Source organism: Balaenoptera musculus, chromosome 7 (genome assembly GCF_009873245.2).
Source record: "Balaenoptera musculus isolate JJ_BM4_2016_0621 chromosome 7, mBalMus1.pri.v3, whole genome shotgun sequence".
Taxonomy (NCBI): Eukaryota; Metazoa; Chordata; class Mammalia; order Artiodactyla; family Balaenopteridae; genus Balaenoptera; species Balaenoptera musculus.
The window spans coordinates 80886019-80903919 of NC_045791.1; the positions used below are offsets into that span (position 1 = coordinate 80886019).

Genomic DNA, 17901 nt, shown 5'->3' on the forward strand with positions numbered 1-17901 from the left:
CAGTTAAAAATAGATCCATAGTTGAGTTTCTTTATAATAAAAACTACCACTTTTTTGCCATTACTTGCATGCTTCTCACTCAGAAGACCAGAAAAACCAAAGCTTAAATATTACCATTTAAGAATAAATACGGACAGAATTCTAGGTTCACACAGAATTAAGTCTGTGTTTATCTGTACTAAAAAAGTACAGCTATTTTTCACTTAAGATTACTACTTAGCAAGAAATAATATCATTCATCCAACAAATACTCAGTGAAATACTACTATGAGTCGGGCACTGTACAGAAAAACACAGAGAATACAGCTATTTAAAGGGTAGACATGGTCCCTGCCTTCAGGCAGTTTTATTACAATCTCCAACAGAGAACAGAACTTTTACATCTTTTATATCTTTACTTTTAAAATTAATGTGCCTACATGTTACAATATTTTAAACTGGAAATGTTTATTATTGTACACATACACACACAGTAGGGAAAAGGGTTAGAGAAGACAACTTTTGTAGGAATAATACATTAAGAATTTCCACAGTAAATCATTTCTACTCATGTCATAAGCAGTCATCAGTTGTTGAAATGAAAAAAATTACAACTGGATATTACATTTTTACTTGACTGTACATGATTTAAAAAATTAAATGTTTCCCCAAAAAGCTCACAAGAAGTTAAATCAGTCAAGGGTTCTGTTAGCCAAATAATCATCTAAATTATCTACACAGATGTCACAACATAGAGTTAATGCATTTTAGGCAATTCTCCAGTATCAGTCTTATAGCCAGGACAGATAATACTTCTTTAGACAAAACACTTATACCCCACTGTGAATAAACATAAACAACAATGCTTTCAAAACTCTTAAAAGTTTTAAGGTGTGATTAGAAACATTTCTTATGGATATTTGAAAGAATACAATTTCCAAGGATAAAAAGTTTCACTGAATATGCTACAGAACCTTGTGCTCCCATCCTAATAACAATATTTCTAAAAACATACTAAAGAAAAAAATATTATCCATTTCGTACTCACCAAGTTGGCAAAAACAGTAAGTCTGATAAAACCAGGGGGTGGGGAAGATGTGGAGCAATGAGAACATTGCTGGTCGGGACATATACTCCCCACCACTTTGGAGAGCCTTCTGGAGATTATGCACCTTATGATGCTGCAATACCACTTCTAAGTGCCCAAACATGTAAGATACAAGCACAGGGAGAAATGTAAAAGGATGTTCACTGTGGCATCCTATCTATCTAACTACCCCTCCTCAAAAGAGGAATGGAAAAACTGGCTTATTCTGATAAAAAGAATGAACTGGATCTACAAGAACCAGTACTAATAATTTCAAACCACACAGTTGAGTAAAATATGCAAATTTTAGAAGATATAATTTATTGTTTCTATAAAATTCAGAAGCACAGACAGTAATAAGTAAAATGTTATGGACACACATTTGTTAAATGCACTAAAATATGCACCAGAATAATACAAATTGTTATCTGGGGAGGATTTTTGTTTTATCTATTACTTCTCCTTCAACAAATTATTTGAAGCAAAATATAAACAATGATTACTCCTGGTGATGAGTATGTAGATGTCTATCATATTTTACACTTCGGTTTCAAACTTTTCCGACTTTAAAACAATGTTAGAAAGACATTAAAAATACGGACAAAGATTGTGAACAAGTATGCTCATTAAAGCCAAATATTAAACACACACACACACACACACACACACACAGAGGGGGGAAGGCAACTAAATATTCCACAAGAAAAGAAAAACTGAGTAAATTCAAGTGTGTTTTATTGTCCATCCTGGATTATAATGCAGATGTTGTAAATTATTCATAAAGCATTTAATGCATGGGAAAATGCTAGTGATATAGCATTTATATGAAAGAAGAACTAAATTATGCATACTATAATGAGCTATATAAACAGGCACGCGCACACACACACACACACGAGCAAATATACCAAAAATTTTAACTGTAATCAGTTCTGGGTGGTAGGATTATGTTTTATTTTCTTCTTTATACATTTCTGAGAGTTGCATATTTCCATTAGTATTATTAATGAAAGGGGGAAGAAAAAGGCAAACTACAAAATGCAAACTCAAAATGCAAACTCCTCTGGTAAGAACTAATGCCCCAATTAAACTGATAAGATTCTGTTTTACTTCTGATTCTAAAAATACTAGGCTATGCTAATAAAGATAAGTCTCTTTAAATATTAATATCCACAACCATACAAGTCAAAAGAATTATGCCAATAACTATAAAGCTGTAAGCTTCTGCTTTAATGTTTCTAAAGATATGTTTCAGTCTCCTCTATTTGTAGCACTGTCACATCAGAACAGGTGGTCCCTTCATCTATGCATTAGATAAAGGTTATCAAATGGAAAATCTCCATACCAAACCTTTACTTATAAAAATAAGCTTGTGTAAAGTATGATTTGGCTGTTAAAAAAAAAAAAAAACTGATACAAATAGGACAGCAAGCAGTGTTTATTCTATGCCAAGTGAAAAATATAAAATACTGCTGAGAGAAATTAGAGATCTAAATAAATGGACAGATATACCATGTTAATGGATTGGAAGATACTATATTGTTATAAGCCAATTCTCCCCATATTGAACTAGGTATCCAATTTAATTATAACACATATCCCAATATCTAATTCTAAAATTTATATGGAAAGGCAAATGACCTAAAATAATCAAAACAATCTGCAAAAAGAACTTGGGGGATATCCTCTACCTTGACTTCTTACTCACTATAAGGCTAAGTAATCAAGACAGTGTAGTTCTAGCAAAAGAAGAGAGAATTACATCAATGTAGCAGAATGGAGAGTACAGAAACAGACCCACACTTATTGTCAAATATTTTCAATGAAGATGTCAAAGTAGGAAAGGAGGAAAGGAAAGGGGGTTTTCCTCAGTTTTACTGAGATATAATTGACAAAAATGGAAAGCACTTTTTTTTTTTAAATAAATGATGCTGGAACAAATAGATGTTGTATAAACATGGGATGGAGGGTGGGGTTCGACCTCTACATCACACCATAAACAAAATGGATCACAGACTGAAATGTGAAAGCTAAAATCATAATGCTCCTAGGAAAAACATAGGGAGATATCTTTGCAACTTTAGTGTGGGCCAGATTTATTAGGACAAAGAAATCACTAACCATAAAAGGAAATATTAATCATTTTGATGAAGTGCAATATCAAAACTTCTGCTATCTGAAACACACCACTAAAAAATTACAGGGAAGCCACAGACTAAGAAAAAACATTCACAAATATATCTGACAAAGGACTTGTACCTAGAATATATAAAGAACTGCTACAACTAAATTAAAAAAGATAAAACAACCCAGTTTTTTAAATGGGCCAAAGACTTGCACAGTCACTTCCCAAATGGCTAATAAGAACATGAAAATTCGCTCAACATTATTAGTAATCAGGGAGATGCAAATTAAAAGCATAATGAGATACCACTATGTATCCATTCCAGTGGCTAGAATGAAAACGACTGACGATACCAAGTGCTAGGATGTAGAGTAATTAAAACTGTCATATAACGCTGTTGGATACATAAAATGATACAGGTTTGGAAAAGTTTGCCAGTTCCTTAAAAAATTAAAAATACATGTACCCTATATAACTCAGCATGTCCTCATAGTATTTATCCAAGAGAAATAAAAACATATTCATGAAGATATATGTGTACATATATCTGTCTCCATTTGTACAAAATGTCATAGCGGCTTTATTAGTAAAAAGCTAGAAATGAAAGCAGCCCAAATAGCTATCAACAGGTGAACGGATAAACAAAATGTGGCATATACACATAATGTAATACCATTCAGTAATAAAAAGGAACTTAATCCAAACAACAATATGGATTGATCTAAAAATCATTATTCTGTTATATCAATCTATAATCATTATTCTCTGAATCATTATTCAGAGCCCAGCTGTGGGGAAGGTGGCCCCTTGGTCCTGACTCAACCCGTTGAAAAGCTGTGCAATAACCTGCCAAGTCCCTGTGTGCGTGTAACTTATCAGGTGGTTCAGTCTGGTAAAGCTGTGGGAAAGAACATGTGCATTCTTTCTTTTAAATGTTAAAATAAAGACTTTTGTATACACTTGTTAAAAAAATCATTATTCTGCATAAAAATAAACCAGACTAGAGAGAGAGAGAATGACTGAAAGGGAACACTGTATGATTCCATACATCAAATTCTAGAAAATTCAAACTAATCTACAGTGACAGGTTGCACGGAGACAGAGGTGGAGGGGAGCACGTCTGGCAAAGGGAGGTGAAGAAACTGGGGGCTGATGAATATGTTCCCTATCTTGACTGCAGTGATGGCTTCACAGGTGTATGAAAACTTATCAAACAGTATCCTTTAATGTGTGCAGTTTATTATGTGGAAATTATACCTCAATAAAGTAGAAAAAAATTTTTAAAGAAACAAGCAAACCAAAAAACTTTACAGCAAAATTAGAGTTAGGAGTCAAGGCAGTGGCTACCCATGACAGGGCAGTCGTATAGAAAAGCAAATATGAGGAGGGTTTCTGGCACACTGGTAATTTTCTTTTTCATCTATGTTCTGGTTACACAGGAGTATTCAGGTTGTAGAAGTGTACGTTTATGATACATGTGTATATTGTTCTTCAAATACAAGTTTTTAAAAAGAGGAACATCTACGTATGACCTAGCAATTCCACTCCTTTATCCAAGAGAAATGAAACATTTGTCCACAAACAGACTTGTATAAAAATATTCATGGCAGTTTTCTTCACAGTAGTCCCAAATTGGAAACAGTCCAGGTGCCCATCAACAGGAAACTGGATAAACAAATCTATAGTACATTCAATATTCGTACAATTGCATATATTAATCCACAGTATAAGAAACAAACTACTGATACACGCAATAACATGGATGGATCTAAAAACATCATGCTGAGGGCAAGAAGTCAGAGACAAAGGAACACATACATATGATTCAACTAATACAAAATTCTAGAACAGGCAAAATGTATCTGTGATGAAGCAACTGTGGCTGCAGTTGCAGAAGTAGAGAAGAAAGGAAAAGATAAAGGGTAGAGTCATGGAAATGTTTTCTACCTTGCTAGAGATTCGAGGAAAAAATGCTCACTATGGACATGGAAAAATTATGTCTATCAACACTACTGAATTACTAAATTAAATTTAAATGGGTACTTTTAATTCATCCTAATTCCTGAAACCATAATGTAAAATCCAAACTGAAGCTTCTAAAATAAGCTAATAACTTCAACTGTGGTAAAGAATAAATTTTATTGGGCTTCCCTGTGGTGCAGTGGTTAAGAATCCGCCTGTCAATGCAGGGGACACGAGTTACAGCCCTGGTCCGGGAAGATCCCGCATGCGGCGGAGCAACTAAGCCCCTGCGCCACTACTACTGAGCCTGCACTCTAGAGCCCACGTGCCACAACTACTGAAGCCTGCGTGCCACAACTACTGAAGCCTGCATGCCACAACTACTGAAGCCTGCTCGCCTAGAGCCCGTGCTCCACAACAAGAGAAGCCACCGCAATGAGAAGCCCGCACACCGCAACGAAGAGTAGCCCCTGCTCACCGCAACTAGAGAACGCCCGCAAACAGCAACGAAGACCCAATGCAGCCAAAAATAAATAAATAAATAAATAAATAAATATTTAAAAAAAGAATAAATTTTATTAAGGTCTCACTTTGTTGAAGTTTATCTATTTTTCTTCCACAAACATTTCTTTCTAATTAGTAAGAAAATCAGAATGTCTTGTCCCAAGTGCTTTATTTTTAAGATGGCTTCATACAAGTATATTATATACTATGAAATGGAACTTAATATAAAAGGTTCATTATTACCAACAGTACTTCAATAAGATTGTAGAGCGATTTCCAAAATGGAGGTGATTATAACCCAGGAAGTATGAGTGATGATCCATTAGGGTATAAGAACAACATATTAGGAGTTCTATTTAATCTTTATCTTAATACACGTATGTATTTTAAGTACCATATAATGTAATACAATATAATACATGTGTATCCTTAACACAGAAAATGACACTGGCCTCTTCATTATGGCCACCTGTCAGACAGTCACACATCACACTTTACATATGTAAAGTAGTCTAAGTATTCTGGTACTAAGTGACTCTAAATATTTGGAGGGAAGAGTGATAGTATTTGCTGGAATCTTTTTCAAAAATGAAATAAAGAACGCACCTTTTTGTAAATTGCTACAAGAGACTGGTGTTCCAGGGAAGACATATTCTTACGGTAAATGATTTCCTTAATAGAAACAATATTTTATGGAAAAACTGTATTATCTAATCCTTCATGAAGCAGCTGCTTTGACCTCAACAAAAGAAAGTTGGGGCAGGGGAAGTAAGGTTTAACCTCAAATGCAACTACTGCAGCAAAAGAGAAGCTCAAGCAGAAAGAGCACCAAGTGATATAGAATGTTGCTGATGTAGTTGAGGAGTGACCATAAGTATTTTACACCAAACAGGTTTATTGGTTGTCTCATGGCAAAGTATTTTAAAAGAGTTGTCAAATTTAAAGATGAGTTAAGCATTTATCTTTCACACACACACACAAAAAGTCTAAATTTGCTGACTTTCTGTGATAAGTGACGGTTAGCAGTATGCTACCTAGCAGTTGTTTTTAAAAACAAAAACATAGTTAATCTATGTGTACCTTAAAGGTAAATGAAGCATTTTTTTAGTAAGAAAATAACTGTATTTCAAAAGAAGTCAATGTGTGTCATCTTGAATACTCATACCTGCACACTCTAAACACAGAGAAACCATTTTCTAACTCTTTAAATGCCTTCCATACATAGTTTCTCTGGATTTTTGAATACATTTATTAAAAACATATAAATGCAAATCCTCACATTGGTTTGCACAGAAAGGGCAAACTTTGCTAGCCAAATCTGCATAATTGATGGATAGAAATTAAACAATAAGTATCTCCATTTAGAAAGTACAGCCAAAGAGGCAGTTATTCTTTTGGGGTACATGTCCCTGCATGAGCTGCCTTTTAGCTAAGACAAGCATTAAAACCAAGTACCAAAATAAACAAATTTAAGATCCAGACTTTGGAATTTCTGTATTACTAAGCAGTACAACCAAGATTTTTCAAACATAATGCACTGTATTCATTACGCTTGCTTTAAAAAACAAATATTTATTTTAAAAATTTAGGGTAAACAAAAAGGTTTTTGAGCCATTACTAACATTTATAAAGAACTCTATTCACAGATAAAGAGGATCACTGATTCCCTTCACAAGTCTCTAAAGTCATTTGTTACATTATAAAATAAACCAAATAAGGCGAGAAAGAATTGTTCTTTATAAATAAAATAAACATTATTAGATTTTTATGGATCCTTCAGGAGATGTAACACCAACCATAAAGAATTCTTCAAATGATGCCTTTCATTAAAACCTTTATTTATTTATTTATTTATTTATTTATGGCTGTGTTGGGTCTTCGTTGCTGCACGCGGGCTTTCTCTAGTTGCGGCGAGCGAGGGCTACTCTTCGTTGCGGTGTGCAGGCTTCTCATTGCAGTGGCTTCTCTTGTTGCGGAGCATGGGCTCTAGGCAGTGTGCTTTTCAGTAGTTGTGGCTCACGGGCTCTAGAGCGCAGGCTCAGTAGTTGCGGCACACGGGCTTAGTTGCTCCGCGGCATGTGGGATCTTCCCGGACCAGGGCTTGAACCTGTGTCCCCTGCATTGGCAGGCAGATTCTTAACCACTGCGCAGGGAAGTCCTCATTAAAACCGTTTTTATTGCATTTCTATTATATTTAAGGGACTGAGAGACACTTCAGATGAGTAAAACTAGATCCAATACTCCAGAATCGGGGATTTAAGACAGTATACAATTATTTACAATATAGGGCAAATCAAGTAAGGTCTAGAGGAATGAAGAGGACGGCAATGAATTCTACTTAGTATCAACAGCTTCACAAAGGTGTGTTGGCAATGGAACTGGGACTCAAAGGATGAGTAGAATTTTGACTAGAAAAATTAGGGAAAATAAACTGTGCTTGGAACCATGGAGACAGGCACGTACAATCTGGGATACATAAAGAATATATTGTATTTTCAAGTCACATTGCTAGTTATTTTGCTGTACTGACTTAGCTAACACTCTTCTTCAAACATATCAAACTTAGTAAGATCATTCTAAAATTGATTTCAAAAAAAGCATTCAGGGGCTTCCCTGGTGGTGCAGTGGTTGAGAGTCTGCCTGCCAATGCAGGGGACACGGGTTTGAGCTCTGGTCTGGGAAGATCCCACATGCCGCGGAGCAACTAGGCCCGTGAGCCATAACTACTTAGCCTGCGCGTCTGGAGCCTGTGCTCCGCGACAAGAGAGGCCGCGACAGTGAGAGGCCCGCGCACCGCGATGAAGAGTGGCCCCCGCTCGCCGCAACTAGAGAAAGCCCTTGTACAGAAACGAAGACCCAACACAGCCATAAATAAATAAATAAATAAATAAATAAAATAAATAAATTTTAAAAAAGCATTCAATTTTCAAGTACAATTAAAAAACTGTACTTACTATTGTAATTCTACAATATTTGGGCCTATTCAATATGTTCACAGTTCTAATTTTCTCCAGATTTCACCATTCTTCATCAGGGGGCTTACATTTTTAGTGCTACACAAATGACAAGACATCAATGATGGGCCACGCAATCTTGCTTTCTTCTCATGTAAAGGGATGACTTGTCCCTTCTTTTCCAAGCCTAACAAACCCCAGTCCCTTCTGTTTCTTTTTACACTCTGCTCCCTTAAATTACATTCTCTACTGATTCTTGTATCCTGCACTTAAACTAGTATACTCTCTATTTTGGAGGGGAGAATACCTATTTCTTTGATTTCTCCATTATGCGTAGCTCTGCCTAAAGCAGAGTAACAATATACATTTATGAACAGCAGAACATATACGTTTTAAAAGTCATTTATAAGTTATGAGTGATGTATTTTAAGACATCTGCCCAGAGTGTGGTAAATACTGTATCTTAAAATAACAGTGATAAGAGCATAGGATGAAGCTTAGACATCATATAATCTGGGGGGTTTCTAATATTTCACAACAAAACTTTCCAGAAGAAATCTTACGCAGCATGGCAAATATATATAACTGCAAAAGCACTGCTAATACCATTTTATGTTCAAATATAATTTATTAAAAACTCTAAGAGACAAATGAGGGTTAGAGATGTAGTCTTGACACCAAAGCAAACCCATTTATTTCTGCAAATTTTGTTTTTATTTCCTCAGATAAGTAGTTGCAAGTAGGTAGCAGCGTTTGTTTTGTTTTCTTAGTAGCTTTAATGGCTTGTTTTGCAGTCCCAGGATATGCTTCAATTAAATTGAGTTGAGAAATTTTTTAAATAAGAATTTTTTTCTTTCAAAATGAGCTGGTAACAGTATCTAAAAACTGCTTACAAGGCAAACAAGAAAAACCTAAAACTTGCAATGAGCTATAAAACATCTATACTGTAACATGATATCAGGACTTACTGTTACATGTTCATTTGTTACTAAACAAATTGACTTACACAGGATGAGTATACCCCAAAGGAATGGGCTTGAGTCTTGCCTGTCATTTAACCAAACGCAGTTTATATGCCATAGTAATGTACTGTTTAGACAATTCTATATGAATAGACATGCACAGGACTGAATTTTTAAAAAACTTACTTCCTTACCCATTTAAAATTCACAAATAATCAGAGATAGTAAAAGAAGCTTTATTCTAAGGAATGCTTCCCCCCTCCCCAATTAAGCAGGTGTAACCAATGCAGCACTACTGTTTTCAATGTGAGAAAATTTTATATATATGTACACGAGGGTGCCAAGACCATTCAGCGGGGAAAGGACAGTTCTTTCAAAAATGGTGCTGGAAAAACTGGATATCCACAAGCAAAAGGATGAAGTTGTACCCTTATCTAAAACCATATGCAAGTATTAACTCAAAATGGATCAAAGAGCTAAATATAATAGCTAAAACTATAAAACTCTTAGAAGAAAACACAGGGGAAAAGCTTCATGACGTTGGATTTGGCAATGATTCTTGGACACCAAAAGCACAGGCAACAAAGAAAAAATAGATGAAGTGAATATCATTAAAATGAAAACTTTTAGACATGAAAGGACACTATCAACAGAGTGAAAAGGCAACCCACAGAATAAGAGAAAATATTTGTAAATCATGGATCTGAGATTAATATCTAGAGTATATAAAGAATTGCTACAACTCAACAATAGCAAAACAACCCGATTTTTAAAATTGGCAAGGACTTGGATAGACATTTCTACAAAGAAGATACACAAATGGCCAACAAGTACATGAAAAGATGCTCGACATCACTAATCATTAGAGAAGTACAAATCAAAACCACAATGAGATACCACTTCACACTCAATAGGATAGCTACTATGAAAAACACAGAAAATGACAAGTGTTGAGGTGAGGATGTGGAGAAACTGAAACCCTTGTGCTGGCAAGAGTGAAAATGCTGCAGCTGCTGTAGAAAATGGTGTGGCAGTTCCTCAAAAATCCAACACAGAATTACCATATGATACAGCAATTCACTTCTGGGTATATACCCAAATGAAGTGAAAGCAGGGACCTGAGTAGATATGTGTACACCAATGTTCAGAGCAGTATTACAACAGTGAAGAGGTGGAAACAACCAAATGTCCATCTACAGATGAATAAACAAAATGTGGTATATACATACAATGGGATATTACTCAGCCTTAAAAAGTAATGAATTCTGATTCATGCTGCAACATGGATGAACCTTAAAGATACTGTGCTACAGGGAGATCAGCTCAGTGCTCTGTGACCACCTAGAGGGGTGGGATAGGGAGGGTGGGAGGGAGACGCACGAGGGAGGGGATATGGGGATATATGTATATGTATAGCTGATTCACTTTGTTATAAAGCAGAAACTACACACCATTGTAAAGCAATTATACTCCAATAAGATGTTAAAAAAAATAATATAAATAAAATAAAAGGTTAATTATGCCCCCCCAAAATAAATAAAATAATTGATATTCAAAAAAAGATACTGTGCTAAGTGAAATAGCCAGATACAAACAAAAACAAATACTGCATGATCCCATTTATATGAAGTATGTAGAGTAGTCAAGATCACAGAGACAAAGTAGAAAAGTGGTTACAAGGGGCCAGAGGGAAAGGGGGTGGGGAGTTTAATCTTTATGGGTAGCGTTTCAGTTTGAGAGGATGAAAAAGTTCTAGAGACAGATAGTGATGATGGGTGCACAACTATGCGAATGTACTAATACCACTGAACTGTACAATTAAAAATGGTTAAATGGTAAATTTTATGTGGTATATTTTACCACAATAAAAAAAATTGCGTGTGTTATTTATTTTATTATGGTGGCTATATAGGAATGTAGTTAAGAACACAAGCTTAAGAGTTATGCTGCCTGCTTTCAAACCCAGCTCTGCCACTTTATAGCTCTGTAGTCTGTGCCTGTTTTTTTCACATATTTACAGAACCTACATCATAGGATTATAGCAAGGATGAAATAAGTCAATAATGTAAAGCACTTAAAACAGTGCATCTCAAAAGGTAGTTGCTTTTTATTATTCTGGGTTTAAAACACAATTTTAATGCAATTAAATTCAAACATCTGGAGAACCTCTGAAGGTCCTCTTCAAAATTCTAGAGTTCAGTAAAACACAGATTGAAAACCAGTGATTTAACCCAAATTTCTCATTTTATAGGTAAAGGAATTGAGAGTCCAAGAAAAGTGACTTGCTTGAGGTCGTATATCTTGTTTTGCTAATATTAATTTTCCTAAAATAAGTGTTTGAGATCAACAATACTAATGTTGACATTCAACTACTTCAGAACCAAGGCAAAGTCATGAGATTTTATAATGTGTGTCCAAGAATCTGTGAATAATATTGTGATAGCCATCCACCATGCTAATGTAATAAATAATTATGCATGGGGTGGGAACCAAAAGGTAGCAAAACCAAAAGAAAAGCCATTTTAATTCTTGTTAAAGACAATGGTTAAAAACACCTCTTCCGAAAATTAAGTGTTAAAATATTTGTGAAAACAAACGATACTGATCAAGAGTTTGAGACACACCCAATATGTGCCCACTACTCCATATCTTTCAGCCAGTTACTCACTATATAATCTTAGTAAGACCTCTGACTCTGACATATCAGAGGCCTTTTCTGCCAAATAGAACTATTATTCATCACAAGGAACTAGCTACAAACAATTCTTTATTAAATTCAAACAGGAGAGAGAAGCAGTCCAAATACCACAAAATGTCTCATCCAAAAAATCATGTATTGAGCTTTGTAGACATTTCTGTACTTACTTGAAGAGACTAAATCTGGTTTCTGGTAAATTCACGACACAGAAAGCAAAATAACAGAGACAATCTTTGAAGGTCAGACTCAACAAGGAGCTAAAAAGCCTTTTGCGTGTCTCTAATTTTGCCCTTCCCCCATTGCTCTTCCTCAATTCCTCCACCTCTACCAGGATGTCCTCACCCTTGCCCATCTACATCAGCTGAAATCCTACCCATCCTTAAAGGTTCCACTTAAATGCCACAGCTTCCATGAATTTTCCCCCAGTGCTCCCAATTAGAATGATTCCCCTCGCCTCTTCACTTCCCCATTTTGCACCTCTCCTTCAACATTTTATTATATAATGCATTGCATTACAATTACCTACATCACTTCTTCTCCCACCTTCCCCCAAGAAAATCTCGGGAGCAGTAGGCTAGGGAGAAAAGGAATTAACATTGTTAAAACACCTTGGTGTTTGCCTGGCAAGGTGCTAGGCATTTTTGCATACATTATCTCATTAATCCTTTGACAGCCATCTTGGGAGGGTAAGCAGGTGGTCTTAGTTATTCCCATTTTACCGATAGAGAACCGTACTGTTTGAGAGTTTCAACAGCTTATCCAACGTCACACTACCAGCCAATTCCAGTGCTTACAGCGCCCCTGGTTCCCTGGCTTCAAAAAGCTCTTTCCACCACTATATGCTGCATTCTTGTTCACTTTATGCCCCCACCCTGCCTAACAGATAGTAGGTATTCCATAATACTTGCTGAATTTAATATTCCTACGGACTCACTACCACCCTTTTTAATAACCCCATCACGCCCCATCCCTAGCCGGTAACCTTTACTGTTCCTTTACCGCGGACTTCACACACAGAGGCAGCTCTCCACCTCACCAGACAAATGCTGCCGACCACACCAACCCTCATCTGGAGGCTTAAGTGAAGAACCGTTCAGTTCGCTCAGATTTCCCCAACTGCCCTTCCCACAGAATATATGAGATACACACAAACAGGTCACATTTGATGTAACGCTTACACCCTTCCCCAAACCTCTATTTCATACTAAGCCACGTCTTCATGCTTACAAGCAATGACTTAACGCGGTTTCCAGCTCACACCGCGGGGACACCCTAAGACGCCGCCTGAATAAGAAACCGCATCTTTCAAACCGTCTTAAACGAGGCATCCTAATACTATTACACTGCCCTTCCTTCTCCTCCCTCCCCCCCCCCCGCCTGAACTGCAGTTTGGATTTCCGGCGGGAATGCACACAGACGCAGAAGAGATAGGCTCAAAAGCAATGGAGCAATTACTCAGCCTGCTTAATTAGAAAGAAGACACAGAAGGTGCCCCGCCTTCCTAAATCTCTGCACTGAACTCATTTACGAAAGATGGGGAGCACTGAAACCCGGGAACCCCAGACACCGAGTCACTGGTTTCTGTGGCTAGTCGGGGGAATAGTCCTTTCCTTTCCGCGGTCCCGGGCCACCAGTCACCGGTGCCGGGTCTGAGAAGCCCAACCGCACCCTCCCCAGGCGGCCCTGCATCTCATTGTCTCCCTCCGGTCGCGGCCCCCAGGGGCGCAGGTACAGCCCAGGCCCCGCCGACCCCAAACACCGGGCCGGCCGCCTGCCGGGCAAGGTCCGACCAGCCCCGTCCCGGCCTCGGCGCGGCCGCGACCCCGCCCCAGGCTCGGCCGGGCGCCGGGAAAATGGAGGCGGGAGCGACGGCAACGCTTCCCAGCCCCGCGCCCGGCCGGGGCCCGAGAGCGAGGCTGAGCACTCACCGTGGCAACGGCTCGGTCCTCCGGCGGGCCCGGCTCCGGGGCGGCCCCGGGCTGGGCAGGCCGCCGCTCGCGCCTCGTCCAGCCGCCGCCGCCGCCGCCTCCTCCCCAGGCGCGGCGCCTCCTTCTCCGGAGACGCCGCGAGGGTCCGCAGCTCCCGCCGCCCGCGCGCTCCGGGACTGACTGACTGACCGACCGACCGCCCTGGCAAGCGGCGGCGGGGGCTGGGCGGAGCGCGCGGCGGGCGGGGCGGCAAGCACAGCGCCCAGCGGCGGCGGATCCGAATGCAGCCGCGTCCGGCCGAGACGCAGAAGGCGGGGCTTGAGGGCCGGGCGGCCGCCGGGCTGACCGACTCGAGCCCGACCCGCTCGCTCCCCCCACTCTCGCCCGCCACCCGCCACCCGCCACCCGCCACTCACTTCCGGCACAGGCAGCCGAGCCCGCCCCTCCCGGGCGCCCCGCCGTCCGCGCCCCCTGGCCCCGCCAGGCTCACCCCCCAGCCCCCAGGCGCCCGACCGCACCCAGCGGGGGCCGCCCGCGCTCCGCCTTTCCTCCGCGCGTCCCTGGGAACCGCCTCCCAGGAACCAGTGAATGGGAGAATGAATGAGTGAGGGAGGAAAATTACGGTGCTGTCCCACCCCTGCTCGCTTTTCCTTGGAAGCAGGTCCAGCGGCCTCTCTCCGAGGGCCCTGGGACACAGTGAAGCCTTGAGCACGTCTATCAAGGACTTGTATGCGTGCACCTTCCTGATGGAGTATTCCAAGACTTCCAGCAACCCATCAGATGGGGCCTTAGGCACTTAAATTGACCTTTGTTGCAGTGTGAGGGCTCCTTTTTAGGAAATCACATTCTGGCCAACGACTCTCTCTGCAGTTTCATGCACTATTTTAGGAAGCTTTTAGAAATTGGACATTTCAGTTATCTCGATTACTTTTTAGCTTTGCAATTTGCTTTATCTTTCGTTCTTAATTTCTGTCACACACACCACACACCCCTTATTGAAATGGTTTAGGAGTAAGGTGATAGCACCTTACTTTATTCTTTATCACCAAGCTCTAAGTTACTCAGATGCTGCTAATTTGATGTAGGCTTGACTTGGACTTAAATTTTAATTTATATTTTTATTTTGACCTTCTAAAGTTGATCAAAAAGAAAAAGAAAAACTAGAATTAAATCATTTTTGCCTGGCTACATGCAAAGCAAATTTGTTGACAGCATTGAAACAATGAAACAAATCCGGAGTGTGACCTGGAATTTGTTGCAGTAATATTCCTTTTCCATGTCTTCCCATCTGCTGCTAAGTAAGAGTATCTATATCTGGAATTTTCACAAAAATTTACTGTACATTTTTGAGATCCTGGCTCCCTTTCTAAGAACCAGAGTGTTCATTTCTCTGTCCTGGGGCCAAATCCTGGATTGGTTAATTACATTCCTTCTTTCAGATATTCTTGAGGACTTTGAAGTGGTTTGGTCTCTTTTGCACAGTCTGTTCCAAACTGGTACATAATCGGTTTTCAACCTGGTATTAGAACCATACAATACAGTTACTAGTTGCATTTCACACTTGAGATATCTGTACTTTAGAAACATAACTGCAGTTTTTGTATTTTAAGTCTAGAAGGCGCTTTAATATTCTTGTGTAGAATAATGTTATCTCATATAAATGAAGATGCTGCTGCTGACCAATTCCTATAGCCTTCTGTTCCTTTCTTGTGGAATTCATCATTCATTACCTCTAATATAATTATTTCAATAAGTTATGATATTTCCTAATGAATGTAATACAATAGTTTATTCATCCTTATATCTGCCATAATGTCTAGCATAGTACCTTGCCACAATAAATATTTTTAATAACAAATGCTTTAAACATTTTAAGTGATAATTCATACAAATGTGTCTATAGCTTTTTCACCCCGTATCCCTCATGACCAGGTTTGTTGGAATTATACACACCTGAGTACAAAACATAGTAACGCTGTATTCTCATCAAATGCTATAACAAGGCTGTGTGATAACTGCAACAGGGAAAGATATTCACTTCATCGAAACCTTAGAAATAGACCATTGAGTGTTTTTATTTATTTATTTATTTTAAATTTATTTTATTTATTTATTTTTGGCTGTGTGGGTCTTCATTGCTGCCCACGTGCTTTCTCTAGTTGCGGCGATGAGGGGCTACTCTTCCTTGCAGTGCGCGGACTTCTCATTGCTGTGGCTTCCCTTGCTGCGGAGCACGGGCTCTAGGCACGCAGGCTTCGGTAGTTGTGGCACACGGGCTCAGTAATTGTGGCTTGTGGGCTCTAGAACACAGGCTCAGTAATTGTGGTGCACGGCCTTAGTTGCTCCACGGCATGTGGGATCTTCTCGGACCAGGGCTCGAACCCGTGTCCCCTGCATCGGCAGGCGGATTCTTAACCACTGCGCCACCAGGGAAGCTAACTCTCTCTCCTCTCAGTGCTCAGGTTGGTCAAGGCTAATTAGAAAACAGTCACTTCAGCCATTGAGAAAAGTGAGCGGGTTCTCATCAGTTTCCTTTAAACCATAAAATCATTCATTTATTCAACAAGGGTTTATTGAGCTTCAACTAAGGCCTAGGAATGCAAAGACAAGAAACACAAGACAAGATGGTTCCTGCCCTCAAAAAGCACACCGTCTAGTGAGTAAAGGTGGCAAAGAAATCACAATTGGAATATGGAGTCCATTCCCAGGTCAGAAGGCCTCCCTGGGGGAGGGGATTCTTGAACTGAATGTTCAGGGACAGAGAGGCGCTAGCCAGGGGAAGAAGGAGGAAACAGGCATTCCAGACAAGGGCAGGTATAGAGGCACCGAAGAGCACCATGCCTTAGAGGCTCTGCATGTAGTTCCATTTTGTCAGAATGGGTACAGAGAAGGGTCAAAGCGGTGGGCGGAAAACGTAGAAGGATCTCATCAACAAAGGGGCTCATGTGCTAAACGAAAGAGTTTGAACTTGATACTTTGGGAAATATAATAATAAATAATACAAAAAATCTTTGGAGTATTTTAATTAATAATTAATAAATAAAAATAAAATCTTTGGAGTATTTTAAAGCCCCAACTGGGTTTTGCGTTTTGGAGACCAGGGAAACCAGACTGGGGGCAAGAGTAAACTAGGAGGTGATGGCACCAACCCAGAAGAGATATGTTGCCAGTCTCCATAAAAGCAGAGGCAGCGAAATGGGGAGAGGGACTAGATGGGAGAAATAATAAGGATGTGGAATCCACAGTATTTGATGTATGATTGGATATGAGGGAGTGAATAAGAGGGAAACACTTGGGATGACCCTCAGGTTTCTGGTTTGGGAGACAGACTGGGTGGCAGTGGTGGCTTTCGCTGAAATAAAGACCCCAGAAGGAAGAGCAGGTTTCAGGGGACTGGCTGAATACCTGTATGAGAAAGAGTAGTAATGCACATCCAGGCATCTCAAAGGATCTTAATCCATCATTTACCAAAGCGTGTTCTTTGGAACTCTAGTTTCACAGGATTTTAGTAGGTGTGATTCCAAAAAAATAACAATTCCCTTTAATCAAATAAATGAGAAATGTTAAAGTTCGACAGGTTTCTAAACTAGAGGGGTTTTCAGTAGTTTTAATATGTTAATATGAACTGTGAATTTCTAAGAGGTAACTGTCAGCTTAGAAATTCGCAGCGTTTCCCAAATGCATTCGAACATGAAATGCTTT

General features: G+C 39.3%; 1 protein-coding gene across 1 annotated transcript in view; it reads right to left on the bottom strand.

Moving 5' to 3' along the window:
• Nucleotides 1–14250, bottom strand: part of RAPH1 (Ras association (RalGDS/AF-6) and pleckstrin homology domains 1) — an 86633-nt gene extending 72383 nt beyond the window's left edge. The window contains 1 exon segment of the mRNA XM_036857465.1: nt 14200–14250. The gene's annotated coding sequence lies outside the window, so the exon portion shown is untranslated.
• Between the last annotated feature and the right edge of the window lie 3651 nt (nt 14251–17901).